The sequence below is a fragment of the Protopterus annectens genome, chromosome 7.part0 (assembly GCF_019279795.1).
Source record: "Protopterus annectens isolate FY-2018-M chromosome 7.part0, PAN1.0, whole genome shotgun sequence".
NCBI lineage: Eukaryota > Metazoa > Chordata > Ceratodontiformes > Protopteridae > Protopterus > Protopterus annectens.
Window position 1 is genome coordinate 293727182 of NC_056739.1, and position 15098 is coordinate 293742279.

The 15098-nt window shown below is 38.7% G+C and overlaps 1 protein-coding gene across 3 annotated transcripts in view; it reads left to right on the forward strand.

The window, feature by feature from the left end:
* The window catches only part of TMCC2 (transmembrane and coiled-coil domain family 2), a 1263302-nt gene that overhangs the window by 797884 nt on the left and 450320 nt on the right, over positions 1-15098 (forward strand). The window lies entirely within an intron of this gene.

The window sequence follows — 15098 nt, forward strand, 5'->3', positions numbered from 1 at the left end:
TATATATATATATATATATATATATATCAATAGACACACACACACGCACGTGTGTGTACTTGTGTGTGTGTGTGTGTGTGTGTGTGTGTGTGTGTGTGTGTGTGTGTGTGTGTGTGTGTGTGTGTGTATATATATATATATAAATAGATGCAAACACACTTGTGTGTGCATGTGTGTGTGTGTGTGTGTGTGTGTGTGTGTGTGTGTGTGTGTGTGTGTGTGTTTTGCGTGTGTGTGTATATATCTATCTATAGATTCTCTCTCTCTCTTTATATATATATATATATATATATATATATATATATATATATATATCTATATCTATCTATCTATCTATATATATATATATATATATATATATATATATATGTGTGTGTGTGTGTGTGTGTATATATGTACATATATATATATATATATATATATATATATATATATATATTTATGTATGTATAGGTTGAGTGTGTCTGTGTATTTGAGTGTCCTTGCATTCGAATACAAGGATGAGTCTTCATCTGGGAGCAAATGACATGTGAGCAACTGGAACATGAGTAGCATCACCACTGGCTACTCTTTTCAATCACAGTCTAAGCTCTGGCTTTATCCCAGCTGAATGGAAAACAGGCACCCTTATCCCCCTGCACAAAGGTGGTACTTCTGCTGACCTTGGGAACTACAGACCTATTAGTCTGACTAGCCTTATCTGCAAGGCCATGGAGAGAATCGTCATGGACCTTTTCAACAAAGATATAGGTAATCTCCAAACACTAGATCCTACCCAGTTTGGATTTGTCAAGGGGAGATCATGCTTGTTAAACCTGGTGGACTTCTTCAAGACGGTCACAAGGGACCTGGAGGAGGGAGAATCTGTGCATACAGCCTACCTAGATCTGGCCAAGGCATTTGACACTATCTCTCACTCAGACATTATTGATAAACTCTCCCAGCAGGACATCAACTCTTATATCATAAGGTGGGTTGTGAACTTTCTCTCTGATAAAATTCTTACAGTCAAAATAGGGGAATCCAGCTACAACAGCAGACCCATTACCAGTGGTGTTTCACAGGGATCAGTCCTGGGACTTCTACTGTTTAGCACCTATGTCTCTAATGGGCACATGTAACCTGTAAATGGTTCATCTCCCAGGCCCATGCGTACACTTATCAAGGGTATCAGAACTTGTCAGAGATTTGGGATGCATGGCTAGGCTTAAAAAGGCCCTTGTAGTCATTAGCCTAGTAAACACCTCTGAACCTATGAACCTATGAATCTATTTCTCCAAAGTACAAGCTAAAACTAAGGGACTGTGGCTGACAGTTTGCTGATGACTGCAAACTGGGTCTGCTCATAGATTCTCCAAACAATGTCAACATCCTTGAAGAAGGTCTTACACAAATAAATGATCGGTGCCAAAGTCATGGTCTCAAACTCAATGTGAAAAAAATGTATTATCATCCCTTTTGGCAAGAGCAATGTTCCTGCAAATTACCACATCAATGGCAATACCCTAAGTATGCACTCAGTGGTGAGATATCTGGGGACTCAGGTTGACAGCAACCTTGGTTTTGATCACCATATCTCCAAAGTGGTAAGAAGGGCTTTCTATATTCCTCACCTAATAAGTAAGGGCATTGTCTTGACAAAAAGTGAAATTATCACCTCCCTGTACTCTTCATTCATTTTGTCGATAATTGAGTACAATGCCCCTTTTGGCATGTACCTTTCAAACCACCTGCAGCAATTGGAGAGACCACAAAGGTTCCTCACAAAGAAAATTCAAGGTCTTCAGCAGCTATCCTATGTAGATCAGCTGTCACTTTATTTTGTGTCATACAAACTACTCAGAGGTGATCTATGCCTTGCATATAAGGCGATCTCTGACCCCACCTTATAGGAAATGCTGCATATCTGCAAGGCAAATGGCACATGGGTTACTCACTCTAAAAACCTTAATCTGGTATGTGACATTAATAGAACCTGCTGGAGGGACCAATTTGTCTCCCAGGGATTACCACACCTTTGGAATAAACTCCCACTTCATGTCAAACAGAACACCTCATTAGCCCTCTTCAAATGCAATCTGGATGATTGGATGGGTAACAGTAAATTCACCAGTGGGGGTTTCACCTGTGTCCCTCTTGGACAGGGGCAGTAGGGGCTGATCATGATAACAAGGGTAAAATTTGCCTAGACTTGTAAGAGCCCTCAAGCCATTATCCTAGTAACCTCCTATAATCCTATGATCCTGTGCTTTACAACCTTTAACTTCTGATGATTAGATTAGTGCAGAAATGTGGAATTCCTGCAATCTACAGAACTGTATCATTCCTGGATTAGAGCAGGTGATGGGATTCTGTTTATAAGTCATACCATAGCAGAAAGGGTGATCAGGCAAAGCACATCAAAGGAAATTGTCCGGCAAGTAATCAAAGGAGATTTTCTACCCTTATTTACAGATGTAGCTTCCTTGGGCAAAAAGACATTCTATTAAAGACGAGCCAGTTATATAAACCATATAGGCAAACTACTATACAACTGCTCAGTAGCCCAGGCTTGGAACAAACTTCATCTACACATACTCTCCACCATACACCCTGCACACTTAAAAAAGGAACTCAAACTTTACCTTCTCAACACCAAATATTGTCCCTGCTTATAACCTACCTAATTTTTCCTTATGTAATGGTGCTTCTTCACTCTGAGTTCCTTTAAGCAAATATACCTTCCTAGGAAGCCTAGGCAAAAAATCTGATCACTTGTATATAACTTGTTTGTACATATGTCAGAAAGTTCATTTATTTATTTTACTGTGATTTTTTTCTTAGGGTAATCTAAATATGTTTGATTATGTTCAAATTTGTACTAACATGTTTTGAGACTGTCACTTTGTATTGCTACTTGCTATTTGTTACCTATGTAGTCTTTAATTTTTTATGTAACTAGAGCTTTTCTCCTCATGTCTCCACTGAAAACGGGCCTCTGGCCAGCTGGACCAACCCGGTTAACAAATGTCAGTAAATAAATAAATAAATAAATATATTGTAATAAGTCAAATGCTTATTCAGGACTGCTGCATAGAGTGCCATTCAATTTTTACTTAGTTTCCTGATAGATAACTATGTTTTATTTAAAATACCATAGTTATATCACATATATAAACTCTTCTTTCATAACAGACACTGTTTCAAGGCAGTCATAATACAAAAGGTATATATGCTAAGTTGGAAAAAAGGTGTTGCTACTGCAAGGTCTTAGTAACATCCTTTCTACCTGCCTGAGCCTTTTTAAGCAAGTTGGCAGGAAAGGATGACAGAAGTGGTAGAGGATTATTCAAGCTGAAATATAAGTGCTTAATTCTCAGCACTTTGCAAACTAACATAAGACTGAATGAATAATGAATAAATTATACATCTAAAATAAAGTGCTCTTACACAGCCTGTAGAGGAAAATATTCATTGTAAATTAATTATACTTCAAATTGTGATGTTAAATGATATTTAAAATAGCTTCAACCCTATTTGAACCAGTCAGCTGTAAAAATTGTGCACAACAAGGCTGAATCATTTCAGGGTACCTTTGTACAGCAGTCATCTTGCATTCAAGTTTGAACTATAATAAAGAGACCAGACAGTAAATAAAAAAAAAAAATCCACAGTTACAGAACATGTATTTTTGGTGACCTCAAGGAACGCAACAAAACAAGTCCATATTCATTGGCCACAATACACCAGTATCATTCAACAGTCATGCCAAGAAAAGGAAAAACATGGCCCTCCAGCTTTTTTCACAGTAGGAATAGTTTGTCACAGACTTAAAGTCTTCTTCTTCTTTTGGCTTTTTCCCGGTTAGGGGTCACCACAGCAAATCATCTGTCCGCTCATGATTGGCAGTGAAGTTTTATGGTGTCGAGTTGCCAGCCTGGCACCCAGCCTTCCACAGAAGGCACACACATGCACACACTCACACCTAGGGCCAATTTAGAGTGTCCAATCCACCTACTGCATGTCTTTGGGATGTGGGATGGAATCGGAGCACCCAGAGGAAACGCACACGACCACAGGGAGGACATGCAGACTCCGCGCAGAAGGCACCCCAGCCAAGAATCGAACTGGAGATCCTCTTGCTGTGAGGCAGCAATGCTAACTGCTGCACCACCATGGCCGCCCTTGTCACAGACTTAAAGTGGTAATTTGAGTGTGGCTCAAAATTTTGTTGTGTCCCTCCTAATGATTTGTGATTTTCAGGAAAAAGGTGCTGGATTGCACTTAAATAATGAGAATGATTAGAGAGACACACTTATTTTACTTAGGAAAAACATCAGTTTGATTCACATTCTCTTGTTTTGTCGACTTTTCAAGTTAATATTTTAAAAAAGTGTCCTTAATTGCCACTTACTATTTCTGGATTTGTGCATAATTCTGGGGGTAAGAGGTTGAGAGCTATGAAGTGCTAACAAATTTCAATAACAGACTTGTTCATCTGAGATTAAACAGTCAAAGGTCTGCAGTATGAAAAAAAAAACTTTCAAAACAAAGTCTAGTACACTGTACAAAATCTCAGTAATAAAACATATCTCATTTCTACTCCTCCACCTACCATGTTGCAGAGGACTTCCAAACCTGGTCAAGACTGTAATACAGCTGGGGCACAGAACAACAAAGCTAAAAAATAACAAGCAGGTTACACTGTAGGAATGGATGAAAATGTGACTAAAGCCAGAATCGACTTGTATAGCAAAAGGTGTAAGCAATCCAACAGGTCAAGGAATATTCTCCTGCACTTGGAGTGGGATGACATGTTAATGCACTCTCTTTGTAGGTGAAAGGAAGGAATGTGTTCCTGCACTTGTCATGAGATGACATGTTGATGCAGTTTGTAGGGGGAGGGGAGGAATGTGTTCCTGCACTTGTCATGAGATGACATGTTGATGCAGTGTGTAGGGGGAGGGGAGGAATGTGTTCCTGCACTTGTCATGAGATGACATGTTGACGCAGTTTGTAGGGGAGGAATGTGTCCCTGCACTTGCCATTAGATGACATGTAGATGCACTTCCATTGTAGGGGGAGGGGAGAAATGTGCTCCTGCACCTGGTGTAAGATGACACATTAATGCACTTTCTCTCTGGGGATGGAGGAGGAATGCACTTCCTCTTGTTTCATTTGCCTGTCTGCTGCAAACGTTATAAGCAACATATACGTTTGAGCAGCTTAACAGCTCATATCAGAATCATAGGCCAGAGATGGTCTGCACCTGTCACTCCTGGGATTCAGGTTACTGGCTAAGGCTCTTGCCACCCCTATAGTGCCTTTTTTAGGCAAGATTAAAATGACAAATTCACCACCATAACAGGTACAAGCATGCAAAATCTGAAGGTAATGCTGCTCAATGCTAGAAGTCTAAACCTCAAAATGCACTCTCTCGAGGCACTCCTAAAAATGGAGAACATCGATATCTGTGCAGTAACTGAGACCTGGTTTAAGGCTCCAGAGAGCACCCCTGCAATACCAGGCTACAACTGTTACCACACTTTTCGGCCACAAAACCAGGACTGAAACACTAAAGGTGGAGGACTGTCAATAGTCTCCAAGGATATTCACACCACCAGGCTAGTTGCCCAACACAATGCATCTGAAATTCTCCAGGTGCAACTAACACTAGGTAAGACTGCAATCCAAATTGTAGCTTGCTACAGATCCTCCACCATACCCCAAGATTCTCACTACACCTTTCTAAACATACTGGAAAATATTAAGATAGAACCAAACACCGTAATACTGGGTGATTTTAACTACCCTGCCATTAACTGGGAAAACTACTCATGTACCAACACCTTTGCCCAACGGTTCTTAGAATTCATAAATTCCAACTCCCTGGATCAACTAATCCATAGTCCCACCAGGGGCTCCAATATCCTAGACCTGGTCATTACCAACATGGGAAATCGATGATCCACACCTATGGTCACCCACTCGTTAGTCAGGTCTGACCATAAGCTAATCACCCTTAACATCTGCATCCCACCCCCCAGTAAGGAAATCTCCATAAAAAACTTCTCCAAAGCCAACTTCATGCTACTCAAGTCAGAAGTGACAAACTTCATGACACCCATGCAGACGGGAACTGAAAGTTCAACTGCTGAATCCTACACTAAGGCACTGTACGAGCACATCCACTCATGCATGAATCGTGCCATCCCAAATAAAACCAAGATGCTCTCATCCAAAAAAAGGAAGCCAATCTGGTGGTCCCCTGCCATAAACAAACTTTACAACAAAAGGAAGAAACTGTTGCAGAAAAGAGGAAAATCCCAGGATGCAAAAAACTCCCTTACCAGCCTCAGTAAGAAACTGAGATCCTTCATAAAATCCTCCAAAGCTAGTTACGAAAATAAAATTGCCAAAGATAACCACAAGGCATTCTATAACTATGTCAAGAATCTAAATGGCAATGCTCAGATCTGCTCTGAGCTACATCAGAATGGCATTACATATACTGATCCCAAGGATATTGTCAATATCCTGGCAGATCGATTCAGTGCCAACTTCACCCCCTCTCACCCCCTAAATGGCCCATCTCAATACCGGAAGATTGCCAAATTCCGGTAATAACGGCCACACAGGTAAAAAACGCACTCTCCAAAGCTAAGAATACAGCATCCATGGGACTAGATGACATCCCAGGCTATGTACTACATGAACTACAAAATGAACTGGCACCTCACCTAAGTGTCATGTTTAATCATACCCTCACCTCAGGCTTTGTGCCCACTGAACGGTGCTCAGCTACAGTTATCCCACTCCACAAGGGGGATCCACCTAGGATCCCGGGAACTACCGCCCCATCAGCCTGACGAGCCTGATCTACAAGGCCATGGAACGTATTATCAAGGAACTTATAAACAAAGACACTGGCAACCTTAAAACACTGGACCCCACCCAGTTTGGGTTTGTGAAGGGCCGATCTTGTCTCCTGAACCTGATTGACTTCTTTGAATCAGTCTCCAGAGCCGTGGACGAGGGTAAGGCAGTCCACACAGCCTATCTGGACCTCGCCAAGGCCTTTGACACCATCCCCCACTCTGGAATCATAGATAAACTTACTAAGCTGGGCATTAATCCCTACGTCACTTGATGGGTTGCCAACTGGCTTACTGACAGAACCCACACTGTAAAAGTAGCTGACTCCAAATCCAGCTCCAGACAAGTGACAAATGGAGTACCTCAGGGTTTAGTCCTGGGACCTCTCTTGTTTGGCATCTACTTTTCTGAAGTACAGGCCAACACTAATGGACTCTGGCTAACAAAGTTCACAGATGACTGCAAACTGGGAGCCATTTTTGAATCATCAAATTATGTGGATACTCTACAAAATGGCCCTACAGAAACAGATGCTTGGTGCCAGAGCCATGGGCTTAAGCTCAATGCCAAGAAATGTATAGTTATCCCCTTTGGGAAAAAACATGTACCCGTGAATTACCACATAGGTGGCAGTACACTTAACACTGAAAGTGTGATAACAGACTTAGGGACACAGGTAGACAGTGGTCTCACCTTCAATAACCACATCACCACAACAGTCAGGAAATCCTTCTATGTGGCACACCTCATCACTAAGGGCTTTTCATCAAGAAAAAAGGAGGTCATTGTCCCCACTGTACTCATCCCTCATTAGACCCATTATGGAATACAACGCCCCATTTGGTATGTACCTCTCAAGACATCTGCAACAACTGGAAAGGCCACAGAAACACCTCACAAAATGAATCACAGGCCTAAAGCAGATGCCCTATGCTGGCTGTCTTAAAAAACTCCAGCTGTCGCATATCATCTACTCCCAGCCGATCTCTGCTTAACATACAAGGCCATGTCAAACCCAGAACTGTTGGATGTGCTACACTTAATGAAATCCCAATCCCTCAGAGCCACACACTCCAGGGATCTAAATCTTGTCATTACAATAAACAAAACATGCTGGAGGGATAGGTTCCTGACCCAGAGACTCCCCAGACTCTGGAATAGACTGCCCATACATGTCAAGCAGAGCGCCTCTTTGGCCCTCTTCAAAAAGAACCGTGATGATTGGATGGGAGAAAGGAAATTCACCCCAGGGATCATGTCAGTCACCCTGATAGACAGGGGTCCAGGAAAATAAATAGTGTGGGAAAAAATAGCCAGGGAATTGTTATGGCTAGGCTTGTATAGGCTCTAGGGCCGATAGCCTAGTACCAACCTATGAACCTATTAGTTTGACAAAAATGTGCTGTTATTTTACTTGGGTCTGGACGAGTGCATGTCCTAATCATAGCAGTGTTAAGTCATCTGCACAGTATACTATGAGTGATTTTTATACTATTTTGTTCATGTTGTTGTTGATAAATGCTAAATAAAAGAGGGCCAAGCAGAGAACCTTTTAAAAACTCCTACTTCCATGGGTTGGACAGATGAGTAAGTGTATTTTCATTTTACTAATTGGGATCTGTCATACAGGCAACTCTTGAACCACTGTATTAATGTAATACTGAAATCCATATTGACAAGCCTAGAAATAAGCAAACCTCTAGATATTGTGCTTTTTTACAAGTGTAAGAAAATGAACTATGATGTTTGCAGATTAACTTGTGATCTGTAGTGACAGTAGGGAACAGGTGGAGGAGACCCTGGAGAGGTGGAGATATGCTCTAGAGAGAAGAGGAATGAAGGTCAGCTGGACTAAGACAGAATACATGTGTGTGAATGAGAGGGAGGATAGAGGAATGGTGAGGATGCAGGGAGTCGAGGTGGCGAAGGTGGATGAGTTTAAGTACTTGGGATCAACAGTTCAGAGTAATGGTGAGTGTGGAAGAGAGGTGCAGAAGAGAGTACAGGCAGGATGGAGTGGGTGGAGAAGAGTGTCAGGAATGATTTGTGACAGACGAGTACCAGTAAGAGTGAAAGGGAAGGTCTACAAGAGGGTAGTGAGACCAGCTATGTTATATGGGTTGGAGACAGTGGCACTGGCAAAAAGGCAGGAGTCAGAGCTTGATGTGGCAGAGTTGAAGATGTTAGATTTGCACTGGGTGTGACGAGGATGGACAGGATTAGGAATAAGTATATTAGAGGGTCAGTCCAGGTTGGAAGGTTTGGAGACAAAGCCAGAGAGGCAAGATTACGTTGGTTTGGACATGTGCTGAGGAGAGATGCAGAGTATATTGGGAAAAAGATGCTAAGGATGAAGCTGCCAGGTAACAGGAAAAGAGGAAGGCCTAAGATAAGGTTTATGGATGTGGTGAGAGAGGACATGCAGGTGGTTGGTGTGACAGAGCAAGATGCAGAGAACATGAAGAAATGGAAACAGTTGATCTGCTGTGGTGACCCCTAAAGGGACCAGCCGAAAGAAGAAGAAGAAGAAAATGCAGGTGGCAAGCTTTGATTTTGATGTGCTTTTATTTAGGTTAGAAAATATATTAGTGCCCATGGCTAGGTCCAAATCCATGATGTTTTGGTGACAATAACATATTTTTTGTTAAGTATCCCAGGATATGTTTTTGAAAAGGTTTTTTCAGAAACTAATTGCTATAGGTCTGAAAATAGAGATGTTGTGAGCTTATCTTTTATGGATAAGGGTTGTATATAATTGCTTCCCCAGTGCTGGTACATGTTATTAGAATAGCTGTAAGAAGTGCTTTACCACCAGCTGCTTTGTATAGATATTCTGGTAGGATATTGTCAGGGGCTGTGGTTCAATATTTTAGTTTATTAGGAGTTTTCTGAAGAGACTGGATGCATTTTGAAATTACTGTAGTTTATGTCAGCATTGTGTGTTGTATAGTGTTCATTTTTTGTTGGTTTAACAGCAAGGATCCAACCTGTGTAATGTTTGCATTAATTTTGCAGGCGATGTTACAGTTTGACTCCTGTGGTATGTGGTTAAGTTGCTGCTTGTTATCTGGTTTGATTAAGGTATTTCAGAATTATTTGGGGTTATTATTAGTAGAGGATTTCAATCTATAAAATTACTTTTCTTCCCGTTTCACATTGTGTTTTTTTACTAAGTATGGGGTTATTATTAGTAGAGGATTTCAATCTATAAAATCATTTTTCTTCCCTTTTCACATTGTGTTTTATACTAAGTATGGGTTTATTATTAGCAGAGGGTTTCAATCTATAAAATTACTTTTCTTCCCTTTTCACATTGTGTTTTTTACTAAGTATCTGGTTATTATTAGTAGAGGATTTCAATCTGTAAAATTATTTTTTTCCCTTTTCACATTGTGTTTTTTACTAAGTATGGGGTTATTATTAGTAGAGGATTTCAATCTGTAAAATTACTTTTTTTCCCTTTTCACATAGTGTTTTTAGTAAGTATGCAGTTATTATTAGCAGAGGATTTCAATCTATAAAACTACTTTTCTTCCCTTTTCACATTGTGATTTATACTAAGTATGGGGTTATTATTAGCAGAGGATTTCAATCTATAAAATTACTTCTCTTCCCTTTTCACATTGTGTTTTTTACTAAGTATGGGGTTATTATTAGTAGAGGATTTCAATCTGAAAATTACTTTTTTTCCCTTTTCACATTGTGTTTTTAGTAAGTATGGGGTTATTATTAGCAGAGGATTTCAATCTATAAAACTACTTTTCTTCCCTTTTCACATTGTGATTTATACTAAGTATGGGGTTATTATTAGCAGAGCATTTCAATCTATAAAATTACTTTTCTTCCCTTTTCACATTGTGTTTTTTACTAAGTATGGAGTTATTATTAGTAGAGGATTTCAATCTGTAAAATTACTTTTTTTCCCTTTTCACATTGTGTTTTTACTAAATATGGGGTTATTATTAGTAGAGGATTTCAATCTATAAAATAAATTTTCTTCCCTTTTCGCATTGTGTTTTTTACTAAGTATGGGGTTATTATTAGTAGAGGATTTCAATCTGTAAAATTACTTTTTTTCCCTTTTCACATTGTGTTTTTAGTAAGTATGGGGTTATTATTAACAGAGGATTTCAATCTATAAAACTACTTTTCTTCCCTTTTCACATTGTGTTTTATACTAAGTATGGGGTTGATATTAGCAGATGATTTCAATCTATAAAATTACTTTTCTTCCCTTTTCACATTGTGTTTTTTACTAAGTATGGGGTTATTATTAGTAGAGGATTTCAATCTATAAAATTACTTTTTTTCCCTTTTCACATTGTGTTTTTACTAAATATGGGGTTATTATTAGCAGAGGATTTCAATCTGTAAAATTACTTTTTTTCCCTTTTCACATTGTGTTTTTAGTAAGTATGGGGTTATTATTAGCAGAGGATTTCAATCTATAAAACTACTTTTCTTCCCTTTTCACATTGTGTTTTATACTAAGTATGGGGTTGTTATTAGCAGATGATTTCAATCTATAAAATTACTTTTCTTCCCTTTTCACATTGTGTTTTTTACTAAGTATGGGGTTATTATTAGTAGAGGATTTCAATCTGTAAAATTACTTTTTTTCCCTTTTCACATTGTGTTTTTACTAAATATGGGGTGAGGATTTCAATCTGTAAAATTACTTTTTTTCCCTTTTCACATTGTGTTTTTAGTAAGTATGGGGTTATTATTAGCAGAGGATTTCAATCTATAAAACCACTTTTCTTCCCTTTTCACATTGTATTTTATACTGAGTATGGGGTTATTATTAGCAGAGGATTTTAATCTATAAAATTACTTTTTTCCCTTTTCACATTGTGTTTTTTACTACGTATGGGGTTATTATTAGTAGAGGATTTCAATCTATAAAATTACTTTTCTTCCCTTTTCACATTGCGTTTTTTAGTATTTCTGTGTTTTGTCTATTCTCATCATCATTTGCTTAGTCTTTGTAGTTGGCTAGAGGGCATGTGAGGTTTTGACATTATTTTACCTAGGGGTACAGCCAAGTTTAGAATGCCTACCAAAGTTTGGTTGCAGTAGCCAGGTGCATCATCTAGGAGCAGGTATTTCAGTGAGGTCCAATAGTGTTGTTAGAGTAATCAGTTAAAAACTGCATCCCTTATGATTTGTCTTAATCTGGTCCAAATATATGTTGCATGTTTATTTTGTTTCCAGATTATATATAAATAGGGTGCTAGTCACTTTGCAATGTTTATATGATTGTTGTTTGTGGTTAATAGCCAATCTACGAGTCTGTGTTAACATCTCAGGAAATTATTGCACCTTGCTTATTTATGGTTTTCAGAAAATCATCTTCTAATATATTTGCTGTGGAATTTGAGGGAATGTAGACAGCAGCTATAAACTCTGGATGATAGGAATTAGTCTGATTGGTATTAGTAGTAGTTTGGACTTGTCAAAGTGTGATACTGATTTATTAGAGGCAGTGGATTCTAAATGTTTTAATTATTGTGTTATTATACCTTCATTTCTTTTGGCTAACTTATCTATTCTCAGTATGCCATATCCTTGTGGGAGAATTTGTGCAATTGATAATGCAGAGGTTAAAGCCACATCTTTGTTACTAAGATACCTAGTTTGTAAAATTCTGTCCAGATGTAATTAATCAATTTTGTTAAAAATGCATTTTCTCTTCGCGTGACACATTTTTAGTTCTTCCGTGGGTATTATTTAATATGCTTGAAATATATGTTAGTTATTGGTTTGAATGAATATCCCTACAAGCATCAGAGTATTTTAAAATTTTTCACACAAATTACTTTCTTTTTTGTGCAAGAAACTGTTTAAAGTTATGGATTTGTAGTGACACAGTTACATATTTGTAGGCTGTTTATTTGTTTTGATTGCTCTAGTAGCAGATAATAGTGTATGTTTTTGTGGGTGGTGGTGGTGGGGTTTGAATTATAATGGATGTTGTAAAGTATCGGTATTTGGTAGTTTGTAATTGCGAGAGAGTAAAGGAGAACTGTTATTCTAAATAGCAATATTGTGTGTGCTTTATCATGTACTGAATTAATTAGCTAGTTATTGTTGGACATGGTCTATATTAAATTTATATTTTTTGTCTTTCTTATTTTCCTTGGTAGTGGTTATATAGGTAATATAACTGCAGTCAACTTGCTATAAATATAATTATGGCAATATGCAGTTAGAACTGTGGCAGCTACAGAAACATGCAACTGTAACTATGGCAGCTAAAGAAACATGCAACTGTAACTGTGGCAGCTACAGAAACATGCAACTGTAACTGTGCCTGCTACAGAAACATACAACTGTAACTGTGGCAGCTACAGAAACATGCAACTGCAACTGTGGTAGCTTCAGAAACATACAACGCTAACTGTGACAGCAATAGAAACATGCAACTGTAACAGTGACAACTACAGAAACATGCAATTGTAACTGGTATCTACAGAAACATGCAGTTGTACCTGTGGTAGCTATAGAAACATGCAACTCTAACTGTGTCAGCTATAGAAATATGCAACTGTAAGTGTGCCAGCTACAGTAACATGAAACTGTGGCTGCTATGAAATGATACAACTGTAAGTGTGACAGCTCTGAAAAGGAGCAACTGTAACTGTGCCAACTACAGAAACATGCAACTGTAACTGTGCTATCTACAGAAACATGCAACTGCGGAAGCTACAGAAAGAAACAACTGTAACTGTGTTATATTTATAGCAAGATGACTCCAGTTATATTACCTATATAACAGTGACAATGTGAGGTATTGCCAGCTATGCCAGGAGAAGTAGGGCAGAGGATGTGTAGCATATGCCAGCACAGCTAGATGGAATTTTGCAAATAATTTGTATATCAAACTGATTCATACAGATGCTTGTGCTGAAAATTGTATTTGTAAAGCTGCTTGTGTTAAAAATGTGCCAAGAGTGTGCCCTGCTGGACAGACAAAGAAATATACATGCATTATTGTAACTGTTTAAATGTGTATGTTTTACCAGAGGATACTGGAAGAGAAGAAGTTAATCTCAATCCACCTAGCTTTGAAAATAGTGTGAAATTAAATTAACTGGCATAGACCATAAAGATTGTTGTATATTGCAGTTCTCAATGCAGCCATAGACAAAAAGTCTGTACTAGGATGCTTTCTTCATTGTCTTTGGGGTGAACTAATTGCTACTCTGGAAGGATGGAGGGTTGAAATTGTTTCATAACTTCCAGGAGCTGCAGCAGATGTTATCAAGGCTGTGTGTGTGTGTGTGTGTGTGTGTGTGTGTGTGTGTGTGTGTGTGTGTGTGTGTGTGTGTGTGTGTGTGTATTGATACGGTTCCCTATCAGAAGCCTGAAACACTATAAGCCTGAAAATCAAAATCCTGAAACCAAAAGCCTGAAAATTAAAAATCCCGAAAACCCAAAATCCTGAAACTCAAAATCCTGAAAACACAAAATGGACATACTGGCGTCATTGTGGCTTTGCTATTGTTAGCCCTGTGGTGTTAGGTCATGCGTTGGGTTCAGGTAAGTGTGCGGTTGGTTTTATGTTAGGGTTAGGGGCGGTTTAAGTGAGTTAGGGTTAGGGCGCAGGTTAGGCATGTATGCAATAGTGACAAATATTGGGGTTAGGGGCGGTTTAAGTGAGTTAGGGTTAGGGCGCGGGTCAGGTGAGTGTGCGATAGTGACGGACCTTAGGGTTAGGGTTAGGGTCAGGGTCAGTTGGTAGATATTAGCATCTTTATAGTGACATATTAGCATTATTTGTGTTTTCAGGATTTTGAGTTTGATTTTCAGGCTTATAGTGTTTCAGGCTTCTGATAGGGAACCATTGATACATATGTGCAAATTCCTGACAGCTTCTAGCCAAGGGAGGTATCATGGGAAACAGAAGTCAGATGACCGAATATATGTGATGTCATTCTGTATTCCATCACTAAAAATTATATTTTAATACTAGATGAGACTGATGTCTCATTGCAATCTGTTTTTGGAACCTGACAGAGAAGGACCCCCCTCACCTATTTCATCTTGCCTTGCTCTAGTAAGCAACCAGGGAATAATAATTCTTTAGATCAGTCAAGAAAATAAAGTGAAATTAGTTAAGTGTTGTTTTTCTATAGCTGTGTGAACCTGTCCTCTTGTGTTATTTTTAATATTCCTGTGATTGAAGCTCTGGTGTTTACTGTAAATAGATATTCCATATTTTCATGTTCTTTTATTATTTA